This window comes from Manis pentadactyla, chromosome 1, assembly GCF_030020395.1.
Source record: "Manis pentadactyla isolate mManPen7 chromosome 1, mManPen7.hap1, whole genome shotgun sequence".
Lineage (NCBI taxonomy): Eukaryota > Metazoa > Chordata > Mammalia > Pholidota > Manidae > Manis > Manis pentadactyla.
This window is the reverse complement of record NC_080019.1, coordinates 122,737,573-122,753,315: the sequence shown is the minus strand read 5'-3', so window position 1 is coordinate 122,753,315 and position 15,743 is coordinate 122,737,573. Positions and strand designations below refer to the sequence as shown.

The window sequence follows — 15,743 nt, the reverse complement described above, 5'->3', positions numbered from 1 at the left end:
TATTTAACATGATAGCAACATAACCTTCATTTCAAATGACTGCATAATTTTTCATCAATCAGGTACAATGATTTATTTAATATATTTCAGCATGTAACTGTAAAAAAGAATTATTTTTCTTAAGATAAATTCCCAGAAATGGAATTGCTAGTTAAAGAGAGTATTATTTTTTTAAAAAAGGAGAGTATTATTAAGACTCTCAATACATATTGCCATTCCAAAGGGTCATGTCAGTTTTTATTTCCATATATATAGAAGTATATGAGTTTAATTCTAAATTGTCTGCTATTTATCTCTTGATAAAACAGGATTGAAACAAGGCACTAAGCCCTGTCCTTGGGTCTGATTGGGATCAACACAAACATATAGGCTTGAATTGCATTAGTTTAGTTCCTTCACATTGAATTATAAATTGATACTGCCCTTAACTTTAAAATGGATTATTTCCAAATAAACAAAAAAAGACACTTCTGGCCTCTTCTGCTAAACCATCACTGAGGACCCCATCCTTTGAGTTACTCTTGTCCCTTATATCAGGACATATTCCACTTTAACCTCAGCCTTATTTCCTTTTTTTTTTTTTTTAAATCAAGTAGTGATACCTCAGCTACCAAGAGCTCAGAGTTCACATTCATGCTTGCTGAAGGTAAAGGGCCATCAAACCATCATTTTTCCTCTTTTGGGGTTATTGTAAACAGGCTCAAAAACCACTTGCCAAATGCACATTAAGTTTCAGGCTAATCTATGACCAGGGAGGCTTCCAAAGCTGCGGGTTCTCTATTAACCCCTGTAACAGGGAGTGGGGCGGGGGACCTCCTGTTCCCTCCCGGAGCTAGACTTTGGGATCTGCATGTTCTGCTAAGCAGACTCTGGATACACTTATTCATGCTACTTCAAGGAAAAGCTTATGGGCCTGCTTGTAGAAGGCCAGTGGAGTAGAAACAGTTGGAGAATGGCTTAGTGGTGGTGGTGGGCAGTGAGGGGTGAGTCCTTGTGCAGGTGGTCTATCACAGAAGCTTGGAGTGGGACAGAGAGCAGAAGCCTGCTCTCCTCTGATGTGACTAAGGAGCAAAAGCCAGAGACTGCATCACTGTGCCCTGACTCAGTAGCTGCCTCCTGGGAAATGCACCCCTCGCTGATCTCATTAGCTACTCCTCCTTTCCAGGAGGAGGGAGATGGGAGAGTTCTACTCCAACCCTCCCCTCATGTGGGCTGAAGAGTGCAAGTCTCTCCTCTACAGAAAGGTGAGAAAGATAAAATGAAGATTACCCCCAGGGTAAGGGTACTTAACTGCAGCAGCCAGCTTAACCTGGATGTCTAACATAATTGTCCTTTTCCTCTCTCAGTGATGTTTCTGATTTTTTCCTACATTTGTAGCTTGAGATTTACTATTATATGTACATTTATTTTTTCATTGTAAGCAACTTAAATTTTTGTATCATATATACAAGTAAACAACCATAAGCTTGGAGTTCTAAGGCTAACAGGTGCAAGACACACTGAACAAATCACAGGTGAGGCCTTAAAAGCTAGGGTCAGTGAAAACTAGAGTTATCAGGATGATTTACTTTGGGTGGCAGGGTTTGAGTTGGGTTTGACTGGGTGTAAGAGTCGGAAGATCAAAGCCAGTGCTTGAGATGGGAAGAATCATGGCTAGACATGAGAAATGGCCACTCTTTTAGCCCTTACAGTTTGTAAATTATTTTAAGATCCATTATGCCCCTTCATCATCACACCAACTCTACAGGGTGGATATTATTGTCGTCCCCATTTTACCCACGGGAAACTAGGCTCAGAGAGGTCATATGGTGGATCTAGGACTTACGTCTGGGTCTTCTGCACCCCAATTTCATTTTTACCCCCATCCTCTGTACACTGTTTAAGCTAGATGAGAAGACCAACTCGACAGAAGGGGAGGAAGTGCTCTTAGAGAGCAGTGGGAACTATGGTGTTCAGTTAAGCCTGAGCCAGACTGGAGAGGGTCCTGAGAGTCAGGCAGTGCAGATTCCTGTAGAGGAAACGGAACCAGCAAAGGCTTTTGAGCAGGAGAGTCACATGATCAGGTGATAAGCCCCACCCGCCTGATGCTAGTGTGCACAGAGCAATGGGAAGTGCAAAGAGGAAATATGGGAGTAGAGATGCTAGTTGGAGGGATAAGGGCAAACTTCTGCAAGAGTATTGTTTGTTCTAAGGATATTATTGGCTTCTTTCTGAGGATTTATCACTGTGCCATGAAATTAGAATTAGATGGGGCTGAAATATTCTGTCCCTCTCTTTCACTATTTTTATACTAATGAGCTAGTATCTCTGATATTTGGTCCACATTATTTTCAGATTTCTGCTTTACCCCACCTCTGCGCTCTCTCTATAAGCAAAGTTGGGATTCAAACAACGCACTGATAAGACTTAGAGTTGGGGCAAATATCCACTTGAGTTTTATTATATTTAATGAATATTTATGGAGAACCAGCTATGTGCTGGGCACTCTGCAAAGTTCCTCTGTTGAGGGAACAGAAGGAATGCGTTGCACAGCCCTGCTTCAGGTGCTCCTGGCCTCCAGGGGAGGAGGCTGAGAGAGAGGGTGTGGGGGAGGGGAAGGCATAGGAGGCTAGACAGGGACACAAAGAATGCAGGAGAGGGCTACCAGACTGGCTCCTTTTTCCCCCAGGAGGGCGAGGATTAGGTATGGATCCACCGGCAGCAGTGAATGTCCCACTCTGAGGTTGCCTTTGTCGTGTGATCAAAGGGTATCTCCAGAGGCCAACAATCCCAGCCCCGGCTAAATGCTCCTTTCTGCTCTGCTGCGGCCAGCCCTCTGAAACTGGCTGCTCCAGAAGAGCGAGTTGGGAGCCTCCCCCTGCCCTCCACCCCATATCTGCTCCCCAGGGGCCACAGTGGAGAGCCCCACCCTCCAGGGGGAAGTCTGTGCTGTGAGGTGCAGCAGGACACCTGAGGCCAGTGACAGTGACTCACTGTGTGCCCTTGGGCAAGTTATTTCTTCTCTCTGGTTTCTTCCTCTTTCAGAACTGGAGCAGCTCCTTGTAGCACTTAAAGACTTGGTGGTGATTACTGCAGAATTGCAGTGTGTGTGTGTGTGTGTGTGTGTGTGACTTGCTGTTTAATAGGGTGCTAAGACAGCAGGGGGGCTGTCCTTTCTGCCCCCCACCCCCACACGTGTGGCTCTCATTACTGTCAGGAGGCCTTAAGTCGGCCCCTTGGAGATGCGAACAGACCCCTTAATTAGGCACCATTCCCAGAGCAAGAGAGGGACCAGCCTGGGCCTGGCTGCCTTGGCGTCACGGGGAGTCCAGCCCGCAGGGCCAGAGGGGGACGGGAGGGGAGGCTATGGCCAGGGCATCTGAAGGACTCAGCAGGTTTACACTTCGCTGACCCGATGGATGAATGGGGCCCTGTCCACCCACATGGGGGCCTGGAATCTTCAATTATGGCAATTACATCAACAGGTCGGAAGGGCAGCACTTTCCACTGAAGAGGTTCAGGGCTTAAAAGGAAAATACTAAAGCCAGCTTTTTTTTTCTTTCATTTAAAGGGATTGGGCTGATGGAAGTAGACCCCCATCTACAGTCTAATTGGGCTGTGAGTAGAAAACAAAGATGTGGCATGTTTTTGGGGTAGAATCTGGCTGGCACATGCTTACCCACCTCTGGACTTCAGGCTCTTCTTTCAGTCAACTTCGTGTTGCAGTCCCTGGCGCAGGTGCCCCCCCTGTCAACTTCCTCAGATGGGACATGATGCCTTGTCTCTGAGTCCTCCCAGCTCACAAGGCTAGGGGAGGCAGTCCAGGCAGTCCTGAACTGGTGTCAGACAGGCTGGGTGAGACTTTGGAGAAGTTGCACAGTCTCTTCGATTCACGGTCTCCGTATTTGTAAAATGGCATAGTGGATAGAATGGGTAAAATCTATCCTTCCTCCTTCCTACAGTTTTGAGGGAGATTCTAGTCCCTGCTGCATACTCAAGCTCATTAGGTATTTTCCCTCCCTCAGCCATCCCGTTAGATAGGTAAGACTCGAGTGAGACCCTTCCACCAGCATCCTGAGAGCTTGTTAGAAACGCAGAAGCTCAGGCTCCACTCCAGATCCACTGAGCCAGAATCTGCATCTGACCCAGCTCCCTGGGAAATTCGTATGCGTGTTCAAGTTTGAGAAGCACTGCTCTGGCCTGAAGCCCGCACACTAAAAACATTACTTTGGTGAGTAAACAAGACTGGACCTGTGGCCTGTTCTCATCTGTAAAATGGGGATAATAATATTTGTTCTTTCCTATATGAGGGATACTGTGAGATCAAATAAAAAAGTAGTTTATAACTGTAAAAGTATTTTATTCAGTCACTCCATAGTTTGTTCGATAAATATTTGCTGAGCAGCTACTGTAAGGCAAGTTTGGGGTTTATAAAATACTTGCTTTGCTTAGGGAACACTTTAAAGTATTCTGAAAGTCTGATTTTTAAAAGCGCTAAGTACAATAAAATGTGGTAAATGTTGTCCAATAGCTATATTCAAAATAGGAGATGATTGGGTGGGGGGGACAATCAATTCTGATCGAAGTTCAGGCTGTGCTGAGGGGGTGGGACTGAACTGACGGAGGCATGAGCCAGGGGGAGAAGGAAGAGAAGGCCCTTCTAGACAGTTCTGAGGTACTAAAGCTGGTGGGAGATGAGGGGGTGGCCGTTAGTCCTGAGATCTGACAAGAACGGCTGCAGTGGCAGTGTGCTCCGGTGGGCCATGACCTGCCGGTGAGTATGGACAGGAGAGGTTCCGCAACCTGTCTTCTCTCTCTTGGACCTTTGGTCTGAACAGTATTGTCCTGCCTACAGTCTCAACTGTCTAAGAGGAGGACACTGGGTTTGTTTTTCTTTTTCTTTTTTACTCCTCATCTGTTCTGATGGGTGAAGTGTATTGCCAACACTAATGTCCTACTTGCTAAGGTTTTAACATAACACTGAGTAGCAGGCTTTAGTTAAGGAGTGGAAGTGGGTTTCCAGATCTGTCGTTTATTTTTACAACCCAGTGGGGAAGGCAAGTTGGCACCTATGGTACCTGAGAATTGAGATGTCAGCATGTTTAGGCAATGCCAGTGAGATCTTGCACTGCCCTGCTCCCCTGCTGCCACCTCCCTGTGTCTATAGAAACAGTGGTCACAGGCGCAGGGTGACGTGGCTTTCAGCTAGTGGGCAAACAACAGAATAGAGATGCTACTGAGACCCAGAGAGCAGAAACTCTGATGCATCTGGAAGAGGTGGCTCCATGCCCAGCAGCTGAGGATGCTTCTGGGCTCTGCCTGGTCACAGCAGTGAGAGCAGGAGTGGGAGTGGGTGATGCCGAAGGGGAGTGTGCAGAGCAGGTAGAGAGCAGAGCAGGCCCAGGGTAATCTGAGTTCTCCTGCACGTCAGGAGACTTAAGTTACATGAGGGCTGAGCTCTCGCTTGTCCCAGTGCATATGTGGTGCCTGGGTACAACTCCATGGTGGCGATGGGAGGAACCCCTGCCCAGGGTCTCCTCAGTGTGAGGAAAGCAGCCAGTGGATGCCCAGGCTCATTTTACTCAGTTCTAAGCTCCAAAGCTAAAGGCAAGGACTTTGTCTTGCTTGCATGGGACAGCGCCCTTGGGTGCTGAGTTAATATTTGATCAAATTTGCAAATAAGGGTTATCTGTTTGTCTCTGGCAAGGACATTGGGGTAAATGGCTTTCTGCTGCACCGCCCTCAGTATTACTGTTTATTCTCTTTGGGCCAAGGAAGGAGACAGAACCTTTCCTTGTCACTGGCCCCTTCAGTTCTCTGTTGACATGGCTGACCAACTTTTTAAAAAACGACCCCATGGGGTTATTGCTCTGAGTGGATCTTGACTAAAAGCCTGGGAAGCAGCATGATGTAGAGAAATAGCCTGAGATTTGCAGCCAGATGGGACTGGATTCAAATCCAGGCTTGTCCAATTATGACTTGTGGTCCTTAGGAAAGTACCTTTGCCACCCCACCCCAAAGTGGGTGTGGGAGCGAGCTGCCCTCCTTGCTGGGTCAGGAGGACTGAAGCCCCGGCAGTGACAGCTGCCGTGCTTGCTGGTTTGCCATGACCCAGCCCCCAGCAGTCTAGAGATGGAGAACTGGAGGGCTTTCAGTTCATGAAGACCATCTCTGTGTCAGGGCTGGGCAGGCAAAGGACCCTGGGGTCAACCCTTCTTCAACCAGAAGAGGAGACTGCAGCCAGCAACGCCCTGCCCCACTGGGTCCCTGTGGCCCCACACCTGTCCTCAGACCCATACAAACACCACAGAAGAGGGAGCCCTCAGGTTTTCTGGACCTATTCTCAGCCACCACCCTCCTTCCATCCGACCTGGTGTTTGCTCTCCCAGGTGCCTTGACTTCTAGGTTTGACATTTGCCAATTCCGTGCCATGGCCTTGAATTCACTCAAAAAAGACTCTGCTTATACACCAGATGCATAATGTCTGCTGCCTCGGGTGTACACCTCCCTTTTCTGTGGGGCCAGGAGGTCAGTGCTTCCAAAGCATGCTCTTCCCTTCTGCCCTCTTCTCCTGGGTTCTTTGTTGGTTTCTGGAATGGCATTTCCTCTCTTTCTCTCTCTCTTTTATTTTTTATTTTAGTAACTGGGGGGAGCAGTCTTTGAGGATTTTTTGGGTGAACACGCCACATGTCTGCGTCATGTTGCAATAGGAATCCACAGGAGGACAAAGGATGGGATGTATAATTTCCAGATGATCTGAAGAAATCACAGGGGCGCTCAGCCTTCCCTTCAGAAGGCAGAGGCAAAATCCCGAGGCAGGCTCCTGCATCAGTGACTGAATCCTCCTCTTCTAGATGCTATGGAGTGTCCTGAAACATTCTGCTCTCTGCTCTGAGACTCGGCTTTTTTCTAAAAAACAAGGACAGTAATGATTCCAGTCTAGGTAACTTCATCAAAGTGCTATCTGGACTGCAGCAGATCCCGTAGATGAAAATACTGGGTAAGCTCTGTAGCCCCATGCACTTGTCAGGAGCTGCTCTTGGCAGTTCTCAGCCCTACTCTGGGTAAAGGTCTCCGTACCCTCCATTGGGTCAGCCTGGACTGTACTAAGTGGCCCCTTGCAAAGGCCTCTCAGTTTCCAGGACTGGAGAATAGCAGTGAGGAGTTCCAACTGACCCATCTCCTCAGGCTCTCTTCCCAGAGGGAGCGTGCCTTGTCAGTGATGAGGAGGCTCAGGGGATTCTCAAGGGTTACTTTGCTGGGAGTCTCCAGATGGCATCTGCCATGGTAAACATGCTGGAACCAAGGACCCTGACTCCTGTCACATCCCAGTTAGAAGTGGCAGAGTGGTGCCCAGGGAGGTGTGTGGGGCCGCGTGGGTGACGCTGCAACCCCAGGTAGGCCGGAAAAAGTGTCATAAAGGATAGTCATCCCTACTGCCTGGGCGGTAGCCTGGGCACCAGGGGCATCTGCACAAGGCATTTAGATTCCCCAGAAGGAGCCAGGAGAGTTGTCACAAGGAGAGTTTCCTTAGAGAAAGTAGCACCAGTCCGGCAGTATTTACTAGTTTATTCATTTGTCCATTTGTTCAGACAGTCATCTGTGTATTTCTTCAATCATGATGAATTTATCAAGCATTTACTACATATTAGAGCCATGCTAAGGGTCCCACATGTATTGTGTCTTGTATTAGGATAGGTTAGGTAGCTCTGTGTTAACAAACAATCCCCGAATCTCAGCGACTGGAAGCAGCACCAGTTTATTTCTTACTGCTGTTACCTTCTCAGCACAGCTCTTTGTTGACGGTGTTGCTCATGGTTGCCAAGCTGGTGAGTGCTTCCCATCCTCTGATGCCGGCATTTCAGCATGAGCTCCTAGGATTCACTGTGGCAGGGGAAGAGAGCAAGGAGAACTATGCACTGGCTTCTCAAGGACTCTGCCAGGAAGGGGCTGCACCCCTTCTGCTCACATTTCATTGGCCAGAGGATGTCAATTGCCAAACCTAACTTTAGCAGTCAGAGAAGTGTCATCCTTTCCTGGTCCTTAAAGGAAGTATGGAAATAATATGAACTCTATTAAGTCCTACCACACGCTAACCCCCATAAGAATCCTGGAGGTAGTTATTATTCTGATTTTACACGTGAAGAAACAAGAAGGAAAGAAGGGTTAAGCACCTCCTCTACATTTGCTTGGCTAGTAAGAGGGAGATGTGGTATTTGAACTTGGGAAAGTCTGACTGCAAAACCTTTACTGGATCTTTTATAGCACCCTACCATGTATACAAAGATGGCTGAATCTCAAGGTAGAAAACAGCATCTGTCAGCCAAAGAAGGCTGGGTAATGTGCCGTTTTGGAGGAGGGAGCGATCACTTCCAGTTAGAAAAATCCAGGAAACCTTCACTGAGGAGGTGGCTTTTGCCCAGATTTAAACATCCAGAGATATTTATTATTTCAATCAGTTATTCATTCTGTGGGCTATGTGGGTGACTTCTCACATCTGGCAAATCTTTATAAAATCCAGTTAGTTCACATATTTAGCTTAGTTCACACTCTGCCCTCACAAAAGAATCCTAGAATGATGGGGGTGGGAGGGAGAGTAGTTCTGAAATGGGTTTAACTAAGGAAGTTTCCTGGAACAGACCCTGGGGAGAGATTTGGTGAAGTGGGTCAAGAAGAGCTGGATTTTATTGCAGATTTATTGCGGCCTTCCTGCCTTCCTCTCTCCTTTCCCCCTTGCTCTGTCCTGAGAGCCTGCTATCTGCCTGGGGTGGGGTGGAATGCTGGGGAAGGGGAAGGAAGAGGGGGCTGACTCTGACACAGATTCTGGCCCCCTGGGAGTCTCAGTGTTTAATGATGGGAGGGATAAGGTTGCAGGGCTCCAGGGTCCCAGTGTTTGCCTAGAAACTCAAGACAAAGCCCCCAGCATGGGGTAGAGTGACCCCACTGAGGGGTGTGGGTAACTGGAGTAAAAGAAAATAAGCTTGCCATCCCGAGCCGTGGGGCATGGGGGCGGGAGGGGAGAAGCTTTCAGGACAGGCAGAGAGCGCAGCTCCAGTCCTGCCTGCTGAGAGGGGCTGAATGAGTCAGGCCCAGCAGTGCTGCTGATGGACGGACAGCTGGGCCCTCTGGGCTTACCCAGGGGCCACCCCTGGGTACACCCGGCCTTGCCCACAGCTGTGCTCCAGCTTGGCCCATGCCAGCAGCCAGCTTTCATTAGTGCTGCCAGAGCAGAATTTGACCACTTACTGATTTTGTTCTGCTTCTCTCCCCCAATTCAGGGGGAAATTGAGTTTCGAGGATAGAGCTTTACTACATCAGAGGTGGTCCAGGTAGACCAAGGCTGAGAGATGCTATATGACATCCTTGCACACACACTGGCACTTGGCTGCTCATGTTTCCCTTCCAAGAGTCATGGGCTGCCAGCAAAGGACTTGAAGTTTCTACTCTGGAGAAGCTGTTAATCCAGTTCATCCCTCGGGTGCAAGGGGTGAGCGTGTGCCCTTTAAGTGAGTCTGTAATCTTCTACCTCTAGGTCTCTTTCCCCATTCACACTATCAAAGGACCTTGGTGCTGGATGGTTCTCAGAGGGTATCTAGGCCTGTGGTTGCTAAACTGACAGATCATTACCCAGGAAGCTTTGAAAAGCACACGTTGCCAGGCTCTGGGCCCAGACGTTCTGACTCAGTAGGTCAGGGCCTAGTCCGCATCCAGTTGATTCTGCAGGTCCTGTGCTCAGTGGGGTGGTCCGCTGGGGCCCTGAGGCCTGGTGCACTTCCCTTTCTTGTGCTTGGCAACCAGCCTTTCCTTGCAAATTTATCGTTCTCATTAAGGGAATGGCTCTCGAAACCCGCTGGGAGGACCAACGGTATTGTGCTCCTGAATGCAGGGCTGACTGGCCAGGAGAGGGTTTCTATGCTGGCTCTGTTCCAATTCATCATGGCGAAGGAGCCCTTTCTTGGGGTGTGCGAGCATTGTCTGTGTCAGCCACGGCTGCCTTGAGATGCTTCCCCTAAGCTGTCGGGCGGGCAGATCAGCCCAGAACCATCCTCCCTGGGGCTCGTGGCTGCCCAGCAGAGAGGAAGGGCTGCAAGAGGAACATGGCTGACTGCCCCCCACTTACGCCTCCCCACTCCCACCCCAGGCCTGGCTGTACAGCAGGCTGTCTTTGGGAGGAATTGAGACCCTGGGTGTTGCTTCGGGAAAACACTTTGATTTTCATCTCTGAATCCTAAGAGGTGCTTTGTGAAAAAATGATAATGATTTTGTTGCATGTGCCCAAGATTTGCTCATGCAGGTTCCTGTGTGCTCCTTGTAAGGGGAGGAGAGAGGACAGAGGTTATCTTCCAATGCTGGAAAGGAATGAGCTGAGCTCAGAAGGTGAGTGGGCTTCTGAAACATTTAGTCATCAAGGATCATGATGATGTATGTTAGGCACCCTCACATTTTCAGACTGAAAGTGTCTGTATGCGTGTGTAAAGAGAGAGAGGAAGAGAGAGGGAACAACTGATAAAGCAAATGGGGTAGAATGTGAACAATTGTGAATCACCTGGGTAAAAACATACAGATGTTTTTATACTACTTTTATTTTTACCATTTTTTGAAAATTTACATTTATTTTCAAATAAAAATATTCTTTAAAAAAGTGATGGGGTTTATTTGAGGGCACAGAGCAAGTTAATAGTGGGACCCCTGCCTGTGTAAGGCCCACCTGTCACATCTTATCATTTGGGGATTATGTATTTCTCAGACTTAGCTCAAATGCCAGTTCTTGAGTGAGGTTTCCCTGGCCTCCCAGAGTGGATTAGAGCATTTCATGCACTTTCCCTCCCACTTATTACAGTAGACAGGAGTGAATTATTTTTAATTTAATGCCTGTTTCTCCTTTTGGACTATAAGCTCCATGAGGGCAGGACCTCATCTGTCTTGTTCCTGCTGTATCCCAATAATCTAACACAGTTACTGGAATATAATAGCTGCCCAACTAATATTTGTTGAGCTGATGAATGAATGAGAGAGTGAATGCCAAGCATGGGCCACAGATGTGTACAGGTGGACACACACATGCCCAAACACATCTTTGCTCTACTTTCTTGGTTCCATTGCTCTGTGTCATATACGGGCTGGAGATGCCAGGATTTAGAGGGCAGCTGGCAGGGTGGCGTCATGCCTCTGGAAATGACATCTAGGAATGAATGACATCCTTTGGGAAAGGAGGATGACACCTCTTCCCAGCCAGTGTCTCCCTCCTCGCCCCTCAAGCCCAGGGGTCCTTCCTGGGGAGCAGCGGCACTCTCTTGCAGCACGTGGTGGAGTGGTCCCAGGACAGTGGGCTCTGAGTGTGGTCGTGGAGACCACTGCCTTTCCAGAAACAACAGAGCCCTTTAAAGTCACCTGATATCATGTCTTCCTGACCTGGGCCTTGGCCAAGCCTCCCTCTTTCCATTGTGCTACGGCAGTAGAAACAGAGACCTGTATTTGCTTCTTCTGACGCCCCGCCATGGGCAATAGGGCAAGTGCTATGTTGGGCAGGCCTCCCATGCCCACTCACTGGAGAGTTTGGTTTTAGTTTTTGAATAAGTAATATATCTACGTAGTTCAAAATTCAAAAGGGTAAACATACAATCAGTGAACATCGAGCTCCTACCCCTAGGCATCTTCTTCCTACCAATATTCTTAGTTCTTATGAGTCCTCCTACAGACAGTTTGTGTGTATACAACCAAAGACATGGGTTCCCTGCAGTGGCAGAATTCCATATGTGCTGTTTATATCTTGCCCTTTTGCACTTAACGATGTATCTTAGGGCTCTTTCCATACCAGCCATAATGAAAGAGTATCTTTTTTTCTTGGTTACAAAGTATTCCATAGTGTCAGTGTACTCAGAAAAATGCAAACATATCTAAGGAGCCGTGCTCCAGCCTCCCCTTGCCATGCTCTGTGCAGGTCTGTTCCTGGATTGTACTTTCTGTGGAGGAGGATGGAGCATTCAGAATGCTGCCCAGGACAGTGACCACAAGACACATGTGACTACTGAGGATTTGAAGTGTGGCTAGCCAAGTGAAGATGTACAGAAAATGTCAAATACTCTCTGGATTTAAGAGATTTAAATGAAAAAATGTAAGATATATTTTACTAATTAATAATTTTTGTATGAAGAGTTAAAATGACAATTTTTAAATACCTTGGTTAAATAAAATATATCATTAAATAAATTTCAGCTTTTTTTAAAGCTTTCAAAAATGCCTCTACTAGCAAATGTAAAATGATGTATGTGGCTCATGGTTGCAAGCAGCATATTTCTGTTGGACTAAGCTTCCGGGAGACTTGGAATGGGAAGGAGCTAAATAGAGCAGAAGGGGAGACAGCAAAGGAACAGAAACAGATAGCTAGCAAGAGCCTTTTGAAAGCTCCCAGGCTGGGGGTCGGGAGACTGAGTCCTTGCCCGTCTCACTGTCACTTGCTGGGAGACCCCAGGACAACCACCTTCCTTCCTGTTCTCCTAGAGAACATTACCTCCAGCAGGGCTGGGGTTCCTCTCCGTTTTGTTCTCTGCCCAATCCCCAGAGCTAGAGCCATGCCTGGCCCATGGAATGCTTGCTGAATGAATGAAAGAAAGTAGAAAGTGGAAAGGAAAATTTGAGTTTTCCTTTCAAGGTAAGTGTTAGACTCATCTGAGAATCAGGACTTGGAGGCCCCTAGAGCAGGATGCCTCAGTCTATGACGCTGAGACTCAGAATTGCCAGAGTGATTCGCCTGAGGTCTCTCTGGGAAGTTGATGGTAGAACCAGGGCCAGCTTCAGTTTCTTCACTCCCACAGCTGAAGAACCATCTGGGAAAAAGGCTGCTTCAAGTAAGTATCTGCTCTTGGTGATTAATGTCTGCAAATGCAGTTTGGCGATGGCGCCTTCATCATCTCCTTAACTCATTTTCTGGGTGTGGGGTGATAGGCTCCCACGAGGCTGAAGGCCTGAGTCAAGAGGGCCCACTCGGCACCACGGCTCAGCGTTCCCAGTGCCCGTCAGTCAGAGGGGCCTGGCTTCAGCCTGAATACCCAGCGGAGGCCCTGTCATATCCCCTGGCCTCCAGCTCCAGGCTGTTGGCCTGGAGAAGCTGGAGTCTGGCCCTGAGGCTGTGAGGGGCCAGCAGGCTGCAATCAGCACTGAGAGAGGCGTCTAAATCATTCCTGCTTGGGTGGGAGGGGTCGGCGAGGGGATTTTCATAGATTATATTGAAAGAATTACAATGGTGAGGGAAAGGAGCCGAGTTCCCACAGAGTGTCCGGTCACTCCTGTGGGGGGCTGTGGGAGCTGGGCCTGGCCGCCTCTTTCTCTCTGGGCAGCAGCACACACAGTTTTTAATAATTAAGTAACTTTAATTGTCCTGGGAAAGCTGAGCTCGCCTTGGGGCATGCTGCACAAACTCATAATTAATGTTACCAAGAGAGATTAGCAAAGGAGAACTGAGAAATGATTCACTTTTTAAAAAGCGCCTCACTGTTAAGCCTTATTATCCTAAGTTTAGAACCTCATTTATCTGCTTTGAGGAAAAAAAAAAAAAAATCTAAGACCCAGAAACGAGTGCATGTGAAATTAAAACTCCATGGCTTTGTAATCTGGTTTAAAAACATCAGATGGGAAAATGTTGCCATTTATTGATTCCATTCTGGTGACTGAGGGAACATTTAAGACAGGAATATAATTAATAAATGATAATGCATTAATAAAAACTCAAGCTTTTTACTGCTGTCCCTGTGCTTCTAGATTAATTCATTTCAGGATTTTTTGGAACAGCTCTTCTCTCTGGCTCTCTATGAAAGATATACCAAATTCTATGTAATTTTCAATTGCTTAGTTGTATGAAAAGATAGTAGTGGAGTATCTGGTACATCAGCATTTGGTACATCTTTGGTGAATTAATCAATGAGCGAGCACATTAGTGCAAGATGAGAGGACCTCAAAAAGGAGAGCTGTGGCCATGCACAGACACGCCTTGTCAACATGAAGGCAAGCCCAGGCCATGCCTGGGGAAGAGGTCTGGGATGGCAACCAGTGTAGGGTGGACAGGGAAAATGCAGCAGCAGCAATGACACAGCCGGCGTGAGAGGGAGAAGGGAGAGGAGCTGTGACAATTAGGAGTGTATGTAAGAGGGTGGCCACCACAGCCTTATGCGTAACTAGTAGTGCATAAGTAGTATGTGATCGATGGCTCTAAACTAGTGACTGTGTTTCCTTACAAAGTCCCTGTATCTCTAGGCACTGCCCTGTTTTCTTCTCCCACTCAGGCAACAAATATTTGTATCCTAAATGATAAGCATTCCACTCTTTCCAAGCACCATAGTGGATTTTTCTTCCATTTAGTCAACTACCATTGACTGAATGCCTACTAAGCTTCAGGAACCATTTTCCATGGACATAGATGGAAACAACTGGAATGGAGGCAGGAGATTTTGGTTCTTAACCTAGATCTATAATTCCATTCTTCTCTCTGAGCCTCAGTTGCCTCAGCCACAAGATGGGAAGCATAGCTGGGCCTTCCTGAGGCCCCACTGAGAGTGTGGATGGCAGGTCTATTGGAGGTGGGAAGATGGGACTGTGCTCTCCGGAATCACTTTCTGGGATCACTGTGGAGGACATTCCCTGAGGGATGCTTCTTTCCTTCTGGCTTCTCCTAGCAGGGGTACTATTGGCAACTCCCCACCGTCACCCCGGGATCTGACCCAGAAGATCCCTCCTCCCACATCCTAGAGTGAGAGCTGGAGGGTGATTCGTCCTATGCAGCCACCTGGGAAGGCACTATTGCTGAGAGCTTTGCTGTCCCCTGGATGTCAGTCAATCCCCAGTGAGAGGCTGGTGGGTAAATAATGAGGTGGTGGCTGATTTAGCTCAAGGTATGATTCCTTTCAAGGCCTCTACGTGTGATCAGATGACTTAAAATGAAAGCTTTTAAGACATGAAGGAATGAAGTCATTCTCTTGGGGCTGTCCCTTTGTGAGATGTCAGGCGAGCTGTATCTGGGCCTTTGTTGGCTGAGGGGAAAGGGTAGGAGGGGCACTACAGTGGCCCCCCCAGAGCTTTTCCTGAGCAGGTAGAAAAGAGTAAGAGTAAAAGGCACTGTGTGCTGAGGAGGAAGATGCTGGGCAAAGCACTCCGACCTGTTTGTGGAGAAGAGGGTTGTAGAGGAAACAGAGCTTGCAGGGCTCAATGGCAGTGAATGAGAGTTACTTTTGGAAACCTGACTAGTTAAGAGCACTAGTCAGAGAAAGGACACTGAAAATAACTAGTATTGCTACTAATAACCACAGTCCCTCAACCTGTTGCAAACACTAGATAATATGCAGTTGCTGTCACATTAATGATCTCTTTTGAGTCACACAAAGGTTCCAGGAAGGAGTATTACTATTCCCATTTTGCAGATGAGGAAACGAGATTCCTGAGACTTTGGTTGACCAAGGACTTGAACCCAGGTTCTCAGGCTCCTCCTACTCTGCCCAACGAGAGGCTGTCCACAATAACCCTAATGCTTCTGTCTGGCTCTTAAGTACTGTGATCTGTGTTTCTGGTCTTTCCCAAAATGTGCTGCCATATATTTAATTATCATCTTGGAGCTGAGGAAAAAAAAAAGACACATTTTTGTTCATTCGCTCATCTTTCAATCATTAATCCATTGTTTATTCAGCTGATGCTTCCTGCATAACTACTATATGCTATATAGCTAATCAGGATTCCTGACTCCCAGTCTTGAGCTAGGTAAGACTTTTAGATTTTAA

The 15,743-nt window shown here is 47.5% G+C and overlaps 1 long non-coding RNA gene across 1 annotated transcript; it reads left to right on the top strand.

The window, feature by feature from the left end:
* Positions 1-296: 296 nt before the first annotated feature.
* On the top strand, positions 297-12,221 carry LOC130683553 (uncharacterized). Its single transcript, XR_008997321.1, has 5 exons — positions 297-646; positions 1,166-1,244; positions 3,551-3,597; positions 4,005-4,210; positions 11,921-12,221. It is a non-coding gene; the product is annotated as an uncharacterized LOC130683553 (long non-coding RNA).
* Positions 12,222-15,743: the final 3,522 nt, after the last annotated feature.